A 12,493-nucleotide genomic window follows, 5' to 3' on the forward strand; every position below is an offset into this window, starting at 1 on the left:
TTGTTTATTCATTTTCTTAGATTTTATTTATGAGTGGAATCATATGGTATTTGTCTTTCTCAATCTGATTTATTTCACTTAGCATAATACCCTCTAGATCCATCCATGTTGTCTCAAATGGCACAATCTCCTCCTTTTTTCATGGCTGTGTAATATTGCATTGTGTATATATGCCACAGTTTCTTTATCCATTTGTGTATTGATGGACACTTAGGTTGCCTCCGTGTCCTGACTATTGTAAATAACACTGCAATAAAAATAGGAGTGCACGTATTTTTTGAGTTAGTGTTTTCATTTTCCCTGGATAAATACCCAATTGTGGAATTATTATTTCTATTTTTAGTTTTTTGAGGAACATCTATACTGTTTCTCATAGTGACCACAACAGTTTACATTCCCACCAACAGTGCACAAGTGTTCCTTTTTCTCCACATCCTCGCCAACACTTGTTTCTTGTGGTTTTGATACTAACCATTTTGACAGGTATGAAGTGATATCTCATTGTGTTTTGATTTGCATTTCCCCGATGATTAGTGATGTTGAACATCTTTTCATGTGTCTGTAGGCCATCTGTATGCATTCTTTGGAGAAATATCTGTTCAGGTCCTCTGCCCATTTTTAATTGGATTATTTGTGTTTTTTTGGTGTTGAGTTATGTCAGTTGTTTATATATTTGGGATATTAACCCCTTAATGGGTATATCATTTGCAAATATTTCCTCCCATTCAGTAAGTTGTCTTTTTTTCTTGATGGTTTCCTTTTCTGTGCAAAACCTTTTTATTTTTATATAGACTCAATAGTTTTCTTTTTTCTTTTTGTTTTCCTTGCCTCATGAGACGTATCTAGAAAAATGCTGCTATGACTGATGTCAGAGAAATTACTTCCTGTGTTTTATTCTGGAATTTTTATAGTTCCAGGTCTCATATTTAGGTCTTTAATTCAGTTTATATTTGTGTATGGTGTTACAAAGTAGTCCATTTCCATTCTTTTGCATATAGCTGTCCAGTTTTTCCAACACCAATTATTGTTAAAAAGACTCTTTTCCCCATTGTATATTCTTGTCTCCTTTGTCATAGATTAATTAATCCTCCTTTGTCATAGATTAATTAATCAGATAAATATGGGTTTATTTCTGGGGTCTCTATTATGTTGCATTGATCTATGTTCTATTTTTGTGCCAGCGCCATACTGCTTTGATTACTGTAGCTTGGTAGTATATCTTGAAATCCGGAATTGTGGTACCTCCAGCTATTCTTCTTTCTCCAGATTGCTCTGATTATTTTGGGTCTTTGTGGTTCCATATAAATTTTAGTATTATTTGTTTTAGTTTTATGAAAAATGCTTTTAGTATTTTGATAGGGATTGCATTGAATCTGTAGATTGCTTTAGGTAATATGGACATTTTAACAGTATTAATTCTTCAAGTCCATGAGCATGGAATAAATTCCATTTGTTTGTGCCATCTTTAATTTCTTTCATCAGTGTTTTATAGTTTTCAGAGTACAGGTCTTTCACCTCTTTGGTAAAGTTTATTCCTAGGTATTTTATGACTTTTGGTGCAATTATAAATTGTGCAGGGTTTTTTAAATTTCTCTTTCTGCATCATTGTTGTTAGTGTATAAAAACACTACCAATTTCTGGGTATTAATTTTGTATCCTGCCACTTTACTGAAATTATTACTTTTACTAGTTTGTTTTTTTTTTTTTGGTGGAGTTTTTCGGATTTTCCATGTATAATACCATCTATAAATAGTGACAGTTTAAAGTTCTCTTACCAATATGAATGACTCTTTTTAATATTTCTGTTCTTTTTCAGTTTTTCACCATTGAGGATGATGTTAAGCTGTGGATTTTTCATATATGGCCTTTATTATGTTGAGGTATGTTCCCTCTAAACCCATTTTGTTGAGTTTTTATCATGAAGGATGTTGAATCTTGTCAAATACTTTTTCTGCATCTTGAGATGATCATATGTTTTTTATCCTTTGTTTTGTTGATGTGGTGTATGACATTGATTGACAAATATTCAACCATCCTTGCATCCCAGGAATAAATCCCTCCTGATCATGGTGAATAATCTTTTTAATGTATTGTTGCATGTGGTTTGCTACTATTTTGTTGAGGACTTTGCATTATATTTATCAGGGACATTGGCCTGTAGTTTTCTTTTTTTGTGGAGTCTTTGGTTTTGGTATCAGGATAATGCTGGCCTCATAGAATGTATTTGGAAGCTTTCCTTCCTCTTCTATTTTTTTGGGGGGGCAGAAATAGTTTGAGGAAAATATGTTTTAGCTCTTTTAATTGTCTGGTAGAATTCACTTATGAATCCATCCAGTCCTGGACTTTTATTTTTTGGGTTTTTTTTTTTTTTTGATTACCAGTTTAATTTTGTTACTTGTAATCAGTCTGTTCAGATTTTCTATTTCTTCCTGGTTCAGTTTTGGAAGATTGTATGTTTCTAGGAATTTATCCATGTATTCTAGTTTGTCCAGTTTGTTGGCATATAATTTTTCATAGTGCGCTCATATAATCTTTTGTATTTCTGTGCTGTCATTTATTACTTCCCCTCTCTCATTTCTATTTTATGTATTAGGTCCTTTCTCTTTTTTTATTGATGCATCTGGCTAAGGTCTGTATTTTGTTGATCTTTTCAAAGGACCAGCTTTTGCCTTCACTGTTTTTTTTCTATTGCTTTTTAGTATCTATGTCATTTTTTTTCTGCTCTGATCTTTATTATTTCCTTTCTTCTACTCACATTGGGTTTTGTTTGTTCTTTCTCTAGTTCCTTTAGGTGTAAGGTTAGATTGTTTATTTGAGTTTTTCTCGTTTCTTGAGGTAGGCCTGTATTGCTATATACTTTCCTCTTATAAGTGCTTTTGCTGTGTCCCATGATTTTGGTCTGTTGCTTTTTCTTCTTCATTTGTCTCCATGTATTTTTTCATTTCGTTTTTGATTGCTTCATTGATCCATTGGTTGTTTAGTATAATATTGTTTAGTCTCCACATATCTGTGTTTTTTCAAGTGTGTGTGTGTGTGTGTGTGTGTGTGTGTGTGCAATTTATTTCTAGTTTCATACTGTTGTCAAAAAGATGTATGGTATAATTTCTAGCTTCTTAAATATATTGAGGCTTATTTTATGGTCTAATATGTGATCTATTCTAAAAAGTGTTCCATGTGCACTTGAAAAGAATGTGTATTCTGTTGTTTGGGATGAAATGTTCTGTATATATCTGTTATGTCCATTTGATCCAAGGTGTCATTCAAAGATGTTTCCTTATTGATTTTTCTGCCTGGATGATCCATCCATTAAGGTAAGTGAAAGGTTAAAGCCCCCTACTGTTATTGTATTACTGCTGATTACTTTTTTATGTTTGTTATTAACTGCTTTAAATATTTGGGTGCTACCATGTTGAATGCAAAAATAATTACAACTGTTATATCCTCTTGTTGGACTGACCCCTTTATCATTATGCAATGCCCTTCTTTGTGTCTTGTTTTAAAGTCTATTTTGTCCGATATTAATTGCTACCTTGGCTTTTTCTGTCTTTCTTTTTTTTTTTTTTTGCATCCATTTGCATGGTGAATATTTTTCCATCTCTTCACTTTCAGTCTGTATATGGCTCTAAGTCTGCGTTGAGTCTCTTATAGGCAGCATACAGATGGGTCTTGTTTTTTATTTTGTTTTATCCATTCCACAGGTCTATGTCTTTTGATTGGAGCATTTAGGTCATTTACATTTAAAGTAATTATTGATAGGTATGTACTGATTGTCATTTTAAAAATTTGTTTTCTGGGGTGCCTGGGTGGCTCAGTTGGTTAAGCGACTGCCTTCAGCTCAGGTCATGATCCCAGGGTCCTGGGATCGAGTCCCGCATCGGGCTCCCTGCTCTGCGGGGAGCCTGCTTCTCCCTCTCCCACTCCCCCTGCTTGTGTTCCCTCTCTCGCTGTGTCTCTCTCTGTCAAATAAATAAATAAAATCTTTAAAAAAAAAATTTGTTTTCTGGTTATTTTGTAGTTCTTTGTTCCTTTCTTCTTCTCTGGCTCTCTTTCTTTGTGATCAGTGAGCATTTATAGTGTCTTGTTTGGCTTTCTTTCTCTTTCTCTTTTGTGTATCTATCATAGTAGGTTTTGGGTGTGTGGTTACCATTTGGTCAATATATAACATCCTAAGTAAACAGCAGTCCATGTTAATATGACAGTCATTTAAGTGCAAACACATTCTTAAAAACAAAAACAAAACAGAAGAAGAAAGAAATCTTCTTCTTTTCACTTCTTTCCCCTTCTCTTCCTTTTTTACTCCCTTCTCCATATTTTATGTATGTGTTGTTATATTTTATATCTTTTTTTTTTTTTAAGATTTTATTTATTTGACAGAGAGAGACACAGCGAGAGAGGGGAACACAAGCAGGGGGAGTGGAAGGAGGAGAAGCAGGCTTCCCGCCGAGCAGGGAGCCCGATGCAGGGCTCGATCCCAGGATCCTGGGATCATGACCTGAGCCAAAGGCAGACACTTAACGACTGAGCCACCCAGGTGCCCCTATTTTACATCTTTTTATTATTATTTTTCTTATGGCCATTCCTTTTCCACATAAGAAGTCCCTTTAACATTTATTGTAAGGCTGGTTTAATGATGATGAACTCTTTTATCTTTTGTTTGCCTGGGAAACTGCTTATCTCTCCTTCAAATCTGAATGATATCCTTGCCAGGTAAAGTATTCTTGGTTGTAGGCTTTTTTTTTCCCTTTCAGTACTTTGATTATATCATGCCACTCTCTTCTGAGTCACAAAGTTTCTGCTGAAAAATTAGCTGATAGCCTTATAGGTTTTCTCTTGCAGGTAACTTTTTGTTTCTCTTGCTGCTTTTAAGATTCTCTCTTTATCTTTAACATTTGATATTTTAATTATTATGTGCCATGATGTGGACCTCTTTGGGTTCATCTTATTTGGAACTCTCTGCCTCTTGGACTTGGATATCTATTTCCCTACCTGGGTTCAGGAAGTTTTCAGTTATTATTTCTTGAAATAAGTTTACTCCACCTTTCTCTCCCTTCTTCTTCTAGGACCCCTATAATGTGAATATTTGTTCATCTGATGTTGTCCAAGAGATCTCTTAATCTATTCTCATTTTTTTAGTTTTTTTCTCTTTTTGCTCTTCAGCTTGTGTGCTTTCCATTATCTTATCTTCCAGATTGCTGATACATTCTTCCAAATGCTCAAATCTACTGTTGATTCCATCTAATGTGTTTCTTTATTTCAGTTATGGTATTCTTTGTCTCTGATTGGTTCTTTTTAATATTTTCTATCTCTTTATTGAAGGTCTTACTGAGTTCTTCTATTCTTTTCTCCAGCCTAGTAAATATCTCTATGATAATTCCTTTAAATTCTTTATCAGGCATATTGCTTATTTCTGTTTCGTTTAGTTCTTTTTCTGCATTTTGTTATTGTTGTTCTTTCTTTTGGAGCATATTCCTCAGTCTCTCCATTTTGCTTGACTTTGTGTTTTTCTATGGATTAGGTGAAATGGCTCCCTCTCCTAAAGTTGAAGGAGTGGCCTCATGTATGGTGTCCCCTATGCAGACTGTATGTACTTGGTGCCTTTGGTCGCTGTCTGGAGGTGTGATTGCATATGCTTGTTACTCTTTTAAACCATGGCATGTTTCCATCTCTCTGACTGTTCTCTTGCCATTCTCTCTATCTTTGGTTGTTCAGTAGCTGTTCAGTCAGCCCTCAGTTCTTCAGAAGTTGTTCTATTAATAGGTGTAATTTGGTGTGTTCCATGGTGGAGATGAATTCACAGTCTTCCTACATCAAGCTTGTCTTGAGCCCAAATTAGGCATTTTAGATGACATGAACAAATTTTGCAATAACTTCATAATTTGTTCATTATTCTCAGCACAGCAGTCAAAATGATCCTACCTTGGATGTTCTCTGAGAGCAAAAAATGTTTCATTTCCATGGATTTGACATATAGATGTTCAGTGCCATGTGTTGATTGAAAAAAAATTATGCTCTCCTGAGTTTAGCTTGATGCAGCCAAAGAATCTAGACACAGATTTTGTACCTTTCACAAAAATTAACGCAGAATGGACCATTGAATGGACTGAAATGTAAATTAACAAATTGGACTTTAAAAATTAATTTTTCTCCCATAGAGGAAGATACTACTCAGAGAATAAGAAGGCAAACTGCAGACTGGGAAAAATGTTTTGCAAAACATATCTAATAAAAGCCATGCCTTCAAAATATATAAATAATTCTTACAATTTAAGAATAAGAAAATAAGCAACCCCATTTAAATATGGGCAAAAGAAACACCTCATCAAAGAAGATACACAATACAGATGGCAAATAGACCAGTGAAAAGATACTCAACATTAAATGTCATTAGGGAATTTTAAATTTAAAAAAATGAGATATCAGCACACACCTATTAGAATGGCTAAAATCCAAGACACTGACAAGAACAAAAAAAACTCACACCTCCAAATTTTGGTGCAGATACAGACCAAGAGGAACTATCATTCATTAGTGGTGAGAATTCACAATGGTTCAGTCTTGCAACTCATACCTTGGCAGTTTCTTTCAAAACTAAACATAGTCATACTGTATGTACCAGCAATTACATCCTAGGATGTCTTGAATTGAAAGCTTATGTCTACACAACAGCTTTCACATAATGTTTATAGCAGATTTATTTATAATCGCCAAAATCTAGAATCAAAGAAAATGTCCTTCAATAGGTGAATGGAAAATTATGGTATAGCTGTACAATGAAATATTCAGTGATTAAAAGAAATGAGCTATTAATCCATGAAAAGACCTAAATGCATATTGCTAAATAAAAGAAGCAAGTCTGAAAATGCCACGTACTATATTACTCCAATGATATGACATTCTGGAAAAGGCAAAACTATAGAGGCAGGAATAAGAACAGTGGTTTCCCGGGATTGGAGGGTGACAGGATAAATAGAAAAAATACAGGAGGTTTTTAGGGCTGTGAAACTATGATATTTTAACAGTGGATACATGGCATTAAGCATTTGTCAAGATCTATAAACTGTAAACACCAAGAGTGAGCCTTAATATAAACTATGAACATTAGTTAATGAGGGGCTCATTAATTAATTGTAACAAACACCACACTAAAGCATAATGTTACTAATAGGGGAAGCTATATGGGGGGAGGTGGTATATGGGAACTCTACATACTGTCTGCTCAGGTTTTTGGTTAACCTAAAACTGTCCTAGAAACTAAAGTCTGTTTTTTTTTTTTTTTTTTTTAAGTAACTGGAGAATAAAACCACCTTTTCTATTATTCTTAAGACTATGTTAAGAACTTGGCTGAGCAGTTCTTTCCTCCATATATTTTAACTGTGGCCCTGAATTAATGTTCTGCTGGCACATGGACTGGTTGCGATGTCCAAAATGGCTTCGTTTACATGTCTGGAGTCTTGGCAAGAATGAATTAGCAGCTGAGCTTATGTGGGACTACCCATCTGAATGGGGATATATGGCCTTCCCAGCAAGCTGTTCTCAGTGTAGTTCAACTTCTTACATGGTGACCAAGGCACCCAGAGAGAAGATTGCACAGGGGTGGAAATGGAAGCTGCTGGTTTCTTAAAGCCTGGACCCAGAAACTGGTGTATCCTCACTTCTGCCATATTCTTCACAGAGCCTACCAAGATTCAAGGCTAGGAGACATAGAACCCAGGAAGGGTGTCAAACAATTTATGACCCTCTTTAATCTACCACATTGTTAGTGAGAATGCTAACATTTCATCGTAATTATAATATTTACTGTAGATATTGTAGATGATTTTATGCCTTTTACTAGCTTACTGAAATTTTCTTCCAACCCTAATTTGATATTTAATGAATTGATGTTGAACATTTTTTTTTTTTTTTTAAAGATTTTATTTATTTGACAGAGAGAGAGACACAGTGATAAAGGGAACACAAGCAGGGGGAATGGGAGAGGGAGAAGCAGGCTTCCCGCGGAGCAGGGAGCCCGATGTAGGGCTCGATCCCAGGACCCTGGGATCATGACCTGAGCTGAAGGCAGACGCTTAACGACTGAGCCACCCAGGCGCCCCTGATGTTGAACATTTTTAAATACTTTTTCCTTATGTACTGAGATGATCATATGGTTTTTCTTCTTTATATTAATGTGGTGTATTACTCAGTATATAGATTCAGTAACTGTAAATGAATCTCAAGTAAGAATTGCTTAATAAAAGTTTCTTTCTTTCGTATTTAGTAGACCAGGCATGAAGACTGCAAGTATGATATAGAATCTGTTCCAGATTCTTTCTGCCTTTTGCCTCCATTCTTCAATGTGTTTACAAGGGTATTGTATTGATATCAACATTTTGCAAGCAAAAAAGGAAAAAAAGTTGAAATCAGGTATGCTCCTGCTCCTTTTTATTTAAGAGAACTGAATGAAAGTTAAATGCATCACACCATCTGGCGTCCTTTTGGCCAGAATTTAGACCCAAGACAGCATGTATTTGCAAAGAAGCCTGGGAAATTAGTGTGCTATTCTGGGAAAATACATGCTCACACTAAAAAAATTCAAAATAAATTTTTAAAAACTCCACTGTATTTCTAGAAACTCCTATTTCTCGGCAAAACTTCCGTTTATACGGAAGAAGGAGAAAATAAATATTGGGACAATAACTAGTCTTGATACATATGGTTACCTATAGGAATCAATTTCCTAACATTAATCCAAGGTTGTGTTTCTGTGATAAATGCAGTTAGCTCATGCTGAATCATACTTTTTAACAGTGCTGATTTGGTTTATTACTGTTTGATTTAAGACATCTTTTTCATAAGAGAAATTCTTATGAATTTCTATTCTAGTCTGTTTTAGTATCAAAGTTATGCCACTCTCAAAAAAAAAAATTAATTTGGGAGTAAAAATGTTTCTTAAAATTTCTCTTTTTTTCATATACATTGGTATTATTTCATTGAAGTTGGGTCTCTTTATTTCATGGATGTACTACCAACCTAAAATCACTTTAGTTACTTTTTTCTGAGCATACAGATAGCCTGTATGAACACAACCTGAAATGAGGGTTGGTTGTTCTTCCTCTCCTCCAGATGCCAAGTTGAAGACAGATTTTGGTTGCTTTGTTAGTTTTTCTTTTGTTTTTCTGTCACTTTCTGTTTGACAGTTTCATTTCCCTCTTATCCTTACAATGCCAACGAAATCCCTTTTTTTCCAGCTTTATAGTGGAAATCCCTTATGTGGGCTCCTAACTCTAGGCTAGACTATCTCCTTAGGCTAATTCCCATACAACCATCAGAGCAGAAAATTCAAGGTATCCAAGTTTTTCAGTAAGGTCAAAGTAGGTTTTGATGATTGGTTACTTTCTGGATGTTCTTCTCATTTTTATTCTCTGTGGGATTCTTTGTTATCTTGCCACTTCAGCAATGCAGGTATAAACATGTTTAGTCTTCCTGCTACACACACTCCAGCTTTTCAGCTATTTCAAGTGGCAAAGTCAGAGTTTGAAGTCTACTTTACTGCCAGAAAGAGAAGTGACAAAGGGCATCTAGAACACCTCTCTTAACGCTCCTTCATTCAAAGTTTCTGTCATTATATAGGGTCAATTATTTAACTCCCTTATCACATATATCAATGTAATTAAAGTTTGCATATTACTTTTAGCAAAATGCATAAGTAAACAATGAAAAAGTAATTAAGTGTAATGTTCCAGGTGATTGCCTCATTCATATCTTTAAGTGAATGTGTTGCCTAAAGAATATATCAGATTATATGACTTAATTGTTCATAAATCTTTCACTGCTCACAGTCGCAGAAAACAATGCTGCTTGAACTCGTCAACCATACATTAAAAAATTCTCAGGGCGCCTGGGTGGCTCAGTCAGTTAAACGGCCAACTCTTGATTTCGGCTCAGGTCATGATCTCAGAGTCCTGGAATTAAGCCCCTCGTCCAGCTCCACACTCAGCAGGGAGTCTGCTTGAGGATTCTCTCTCTTCCTCTCCCTCTGCCCCTCCCCCTGCTATCTCTCTATTTCTCTCTCTCAAATAAATAAATAAATCTTTTAAAAAAAAATCTCAAAAATGGCCTCAGTGCATGTTTCTCATGCATACAGTTGGAGCTACTACACAGAGCAGGTCCACATTGTTTCATGAAAATTACCTTCACCGTCTTGCCTTGCTGCCTGTGATACTGAGATACTCTCTACCTGGCTTGAGTTTTAATCTTACATACACCTATCAAAATCTTTGCTTTACTTGCTATTAATGCCTCAATCACTTTTCAGGTCCACTAACCATATGTAATATCTCCTCATCTATATTACCAAAACTCACCTCCAAAACTTTTCAAAATAAAGTGACCTTGTGATTCATATTATAATCATCGCTCAGTATTGCCCACCTGTCTCTCTAAACCATATTGCTTCTGAGGACAGAGATCATGCTTCAATCACCTTGTAAGCTCCCTAGGAATCTAGAACTTCACTCATTAGTGTACTTGTCAATATACACTTATTGAATTCAGTTGTCTTTCCCTCTTTCTGTTTCTGTGAAATCACAGCACAATAAATATAGATTGCCAAAGTTATCCATGTCAAGCATTGGAGATCTTTTCCACTGACACTTAAACGTCAATAAAATACAATAAAACAAAAATAAATAAATAAAATAACAAGCAGAGAGGACACTTTCACAACACAACAAGGGGAGTTTTATGAGTGGAAAGATTTAGCCTGAAAGGCAGGCGTCTCTGTGGGCCTCTTGGAACTCCGCAGCTGTACTTCTGGCTGCAGTCTCCGGTTCATGAGATATTTTCTAAGTCTGTTGTTGTTATTAATTTGAGGAGAAGAGGTCTCTGTAGAGGAAAAAAATCCAAGATTTTTTGTTTCCTTTTCCATCACTCACAGTCACTGTAATGTCAACACCATTTAGGTCAAATTTCAGGCATTCAAAACGTGCAGCTTCATCCAGCTGCAAGAACTAAAACTTTGCAAGAGCACTACAGCCTGACCAATAAAATATGTCTGAGGGTGTTAGTAACAATTAGCAGGTGTGTACCTTCCCCGGAAAGTTTTCCTATGACATGAAATGTATGAAGTAGTATACTTGGATTTTATAAGAATTACATATAAGCATATATATATCTTTTTTTACTAAAGGATCTCAAAGAACTGGAGTTATTCAACCATGTGTATATGTTACAAAGGGGCGCCTCAACCCTCATCAAAGATTCCTTCTTGGATAAGTTCACTGGGCTCTGCTGCCCAACAATCTGTCCTTGAATCCCTTCTCTTCCATTTCCAGGAGGATTAAAATCCTCTTCAAGTTACTTAATTTATCCAGCTTTTGGTTTCTTCACATATAGAGTGGAGATAATGATATCAAACTGATGGTGTTACTATGAGAATTCAACACAGTAACACAGGTATTGGTTTTAGCCCAAGATGAGCAATCATTAAATGTTAGCAATTCTTTTTAAAATTATTTTATCATTATTAAACTACAGATGGATTGCTATCCTTCTGCCTCTCTCATGTCTTCTCTTCTTCTGTCTTCATCTTCATCATGCAGTCTAGTAGCTTCATCATGCACACTTCTTCTTGGCCGCGAGCCACACCCTTCCTCTCTACTCTGCCAACACCCACACAATCAATCAGGTCAGTAAGGCACTTACAACCCGCTTACTTCTCCCCCCTCTTTGTTCTCCAGCTATTTCCACCTTACCAATCCCCACATTTCAATAACCCTTACTGCCCAATTTCTCTTCCCTTGTTTGTAAACTGAAGCAAGTCACTAGACAGTAGTGACCAAGTCAAGTGACCTCAACTGGGCTCTCACTGTATCTCAGCAAATCTTTTATTTATCATTTGTTGACTCCCTAGTGCATTCCTCACCGCAGCTGTTCCAAATGTTTCCGCTGCACTCAAGTCCCTAATCCCAGTGCTCCCCCCTCCCCTCTAAGCACATAACCTCACCTCCTACTGGGAAAATTGAAACCATCCCAACCTAAGCTTACCCAATTGCCTTCGTTTCCACTCAAAAAATCTGTGCATCTCTCCCTCTTTGCTTTTGCATTGTTTTGAGGAAATCATTCCCTTTGCAGGGAAACAGCATCATGCTGTGGTGGAGTGCTTTGGGTTTGGAGTCAAAGTTAAATACTCTTTGTTGACATGGAGTGACCCTGACAAGTTTTCCAGCTTCACAACCTCAATGTCATCATCTCCAAAATAGATGTACAATTTTTCTACCTTACAGGGGATAGGGGGTAATTAACAGATTTTTGGCAGATTGTAAACATTTAACAAATTACGGCTATTATTATTATTTGAAAAGCTGAAGCTCTTAACCTACATTCTTGAATCTGTCCTAATAAAGATGGCAATGATAATAATGATGATGATGATAAAGGTAAATAATAATCTCTATGCCTTTTCTAATAAGTTTCTTCCTCAATTAATCTCTTTTCTGTCTTAATTCTCTAACTC

Source organism: Phoca vitulina, unplaced genomic scaffold (genome assembly GCF_004348235.1).
Source record: "Phoca vitulina isolate PV1807 unplaced genomic scaffold, GSC_HSeal_1.0 scaffold5, whole genome shotgun sequence".
NCBI lineage: Eukaryota > Metazoa > Chordata > Mammalia > Carnivora > Phocidae > Phoca > Phoca vitulina.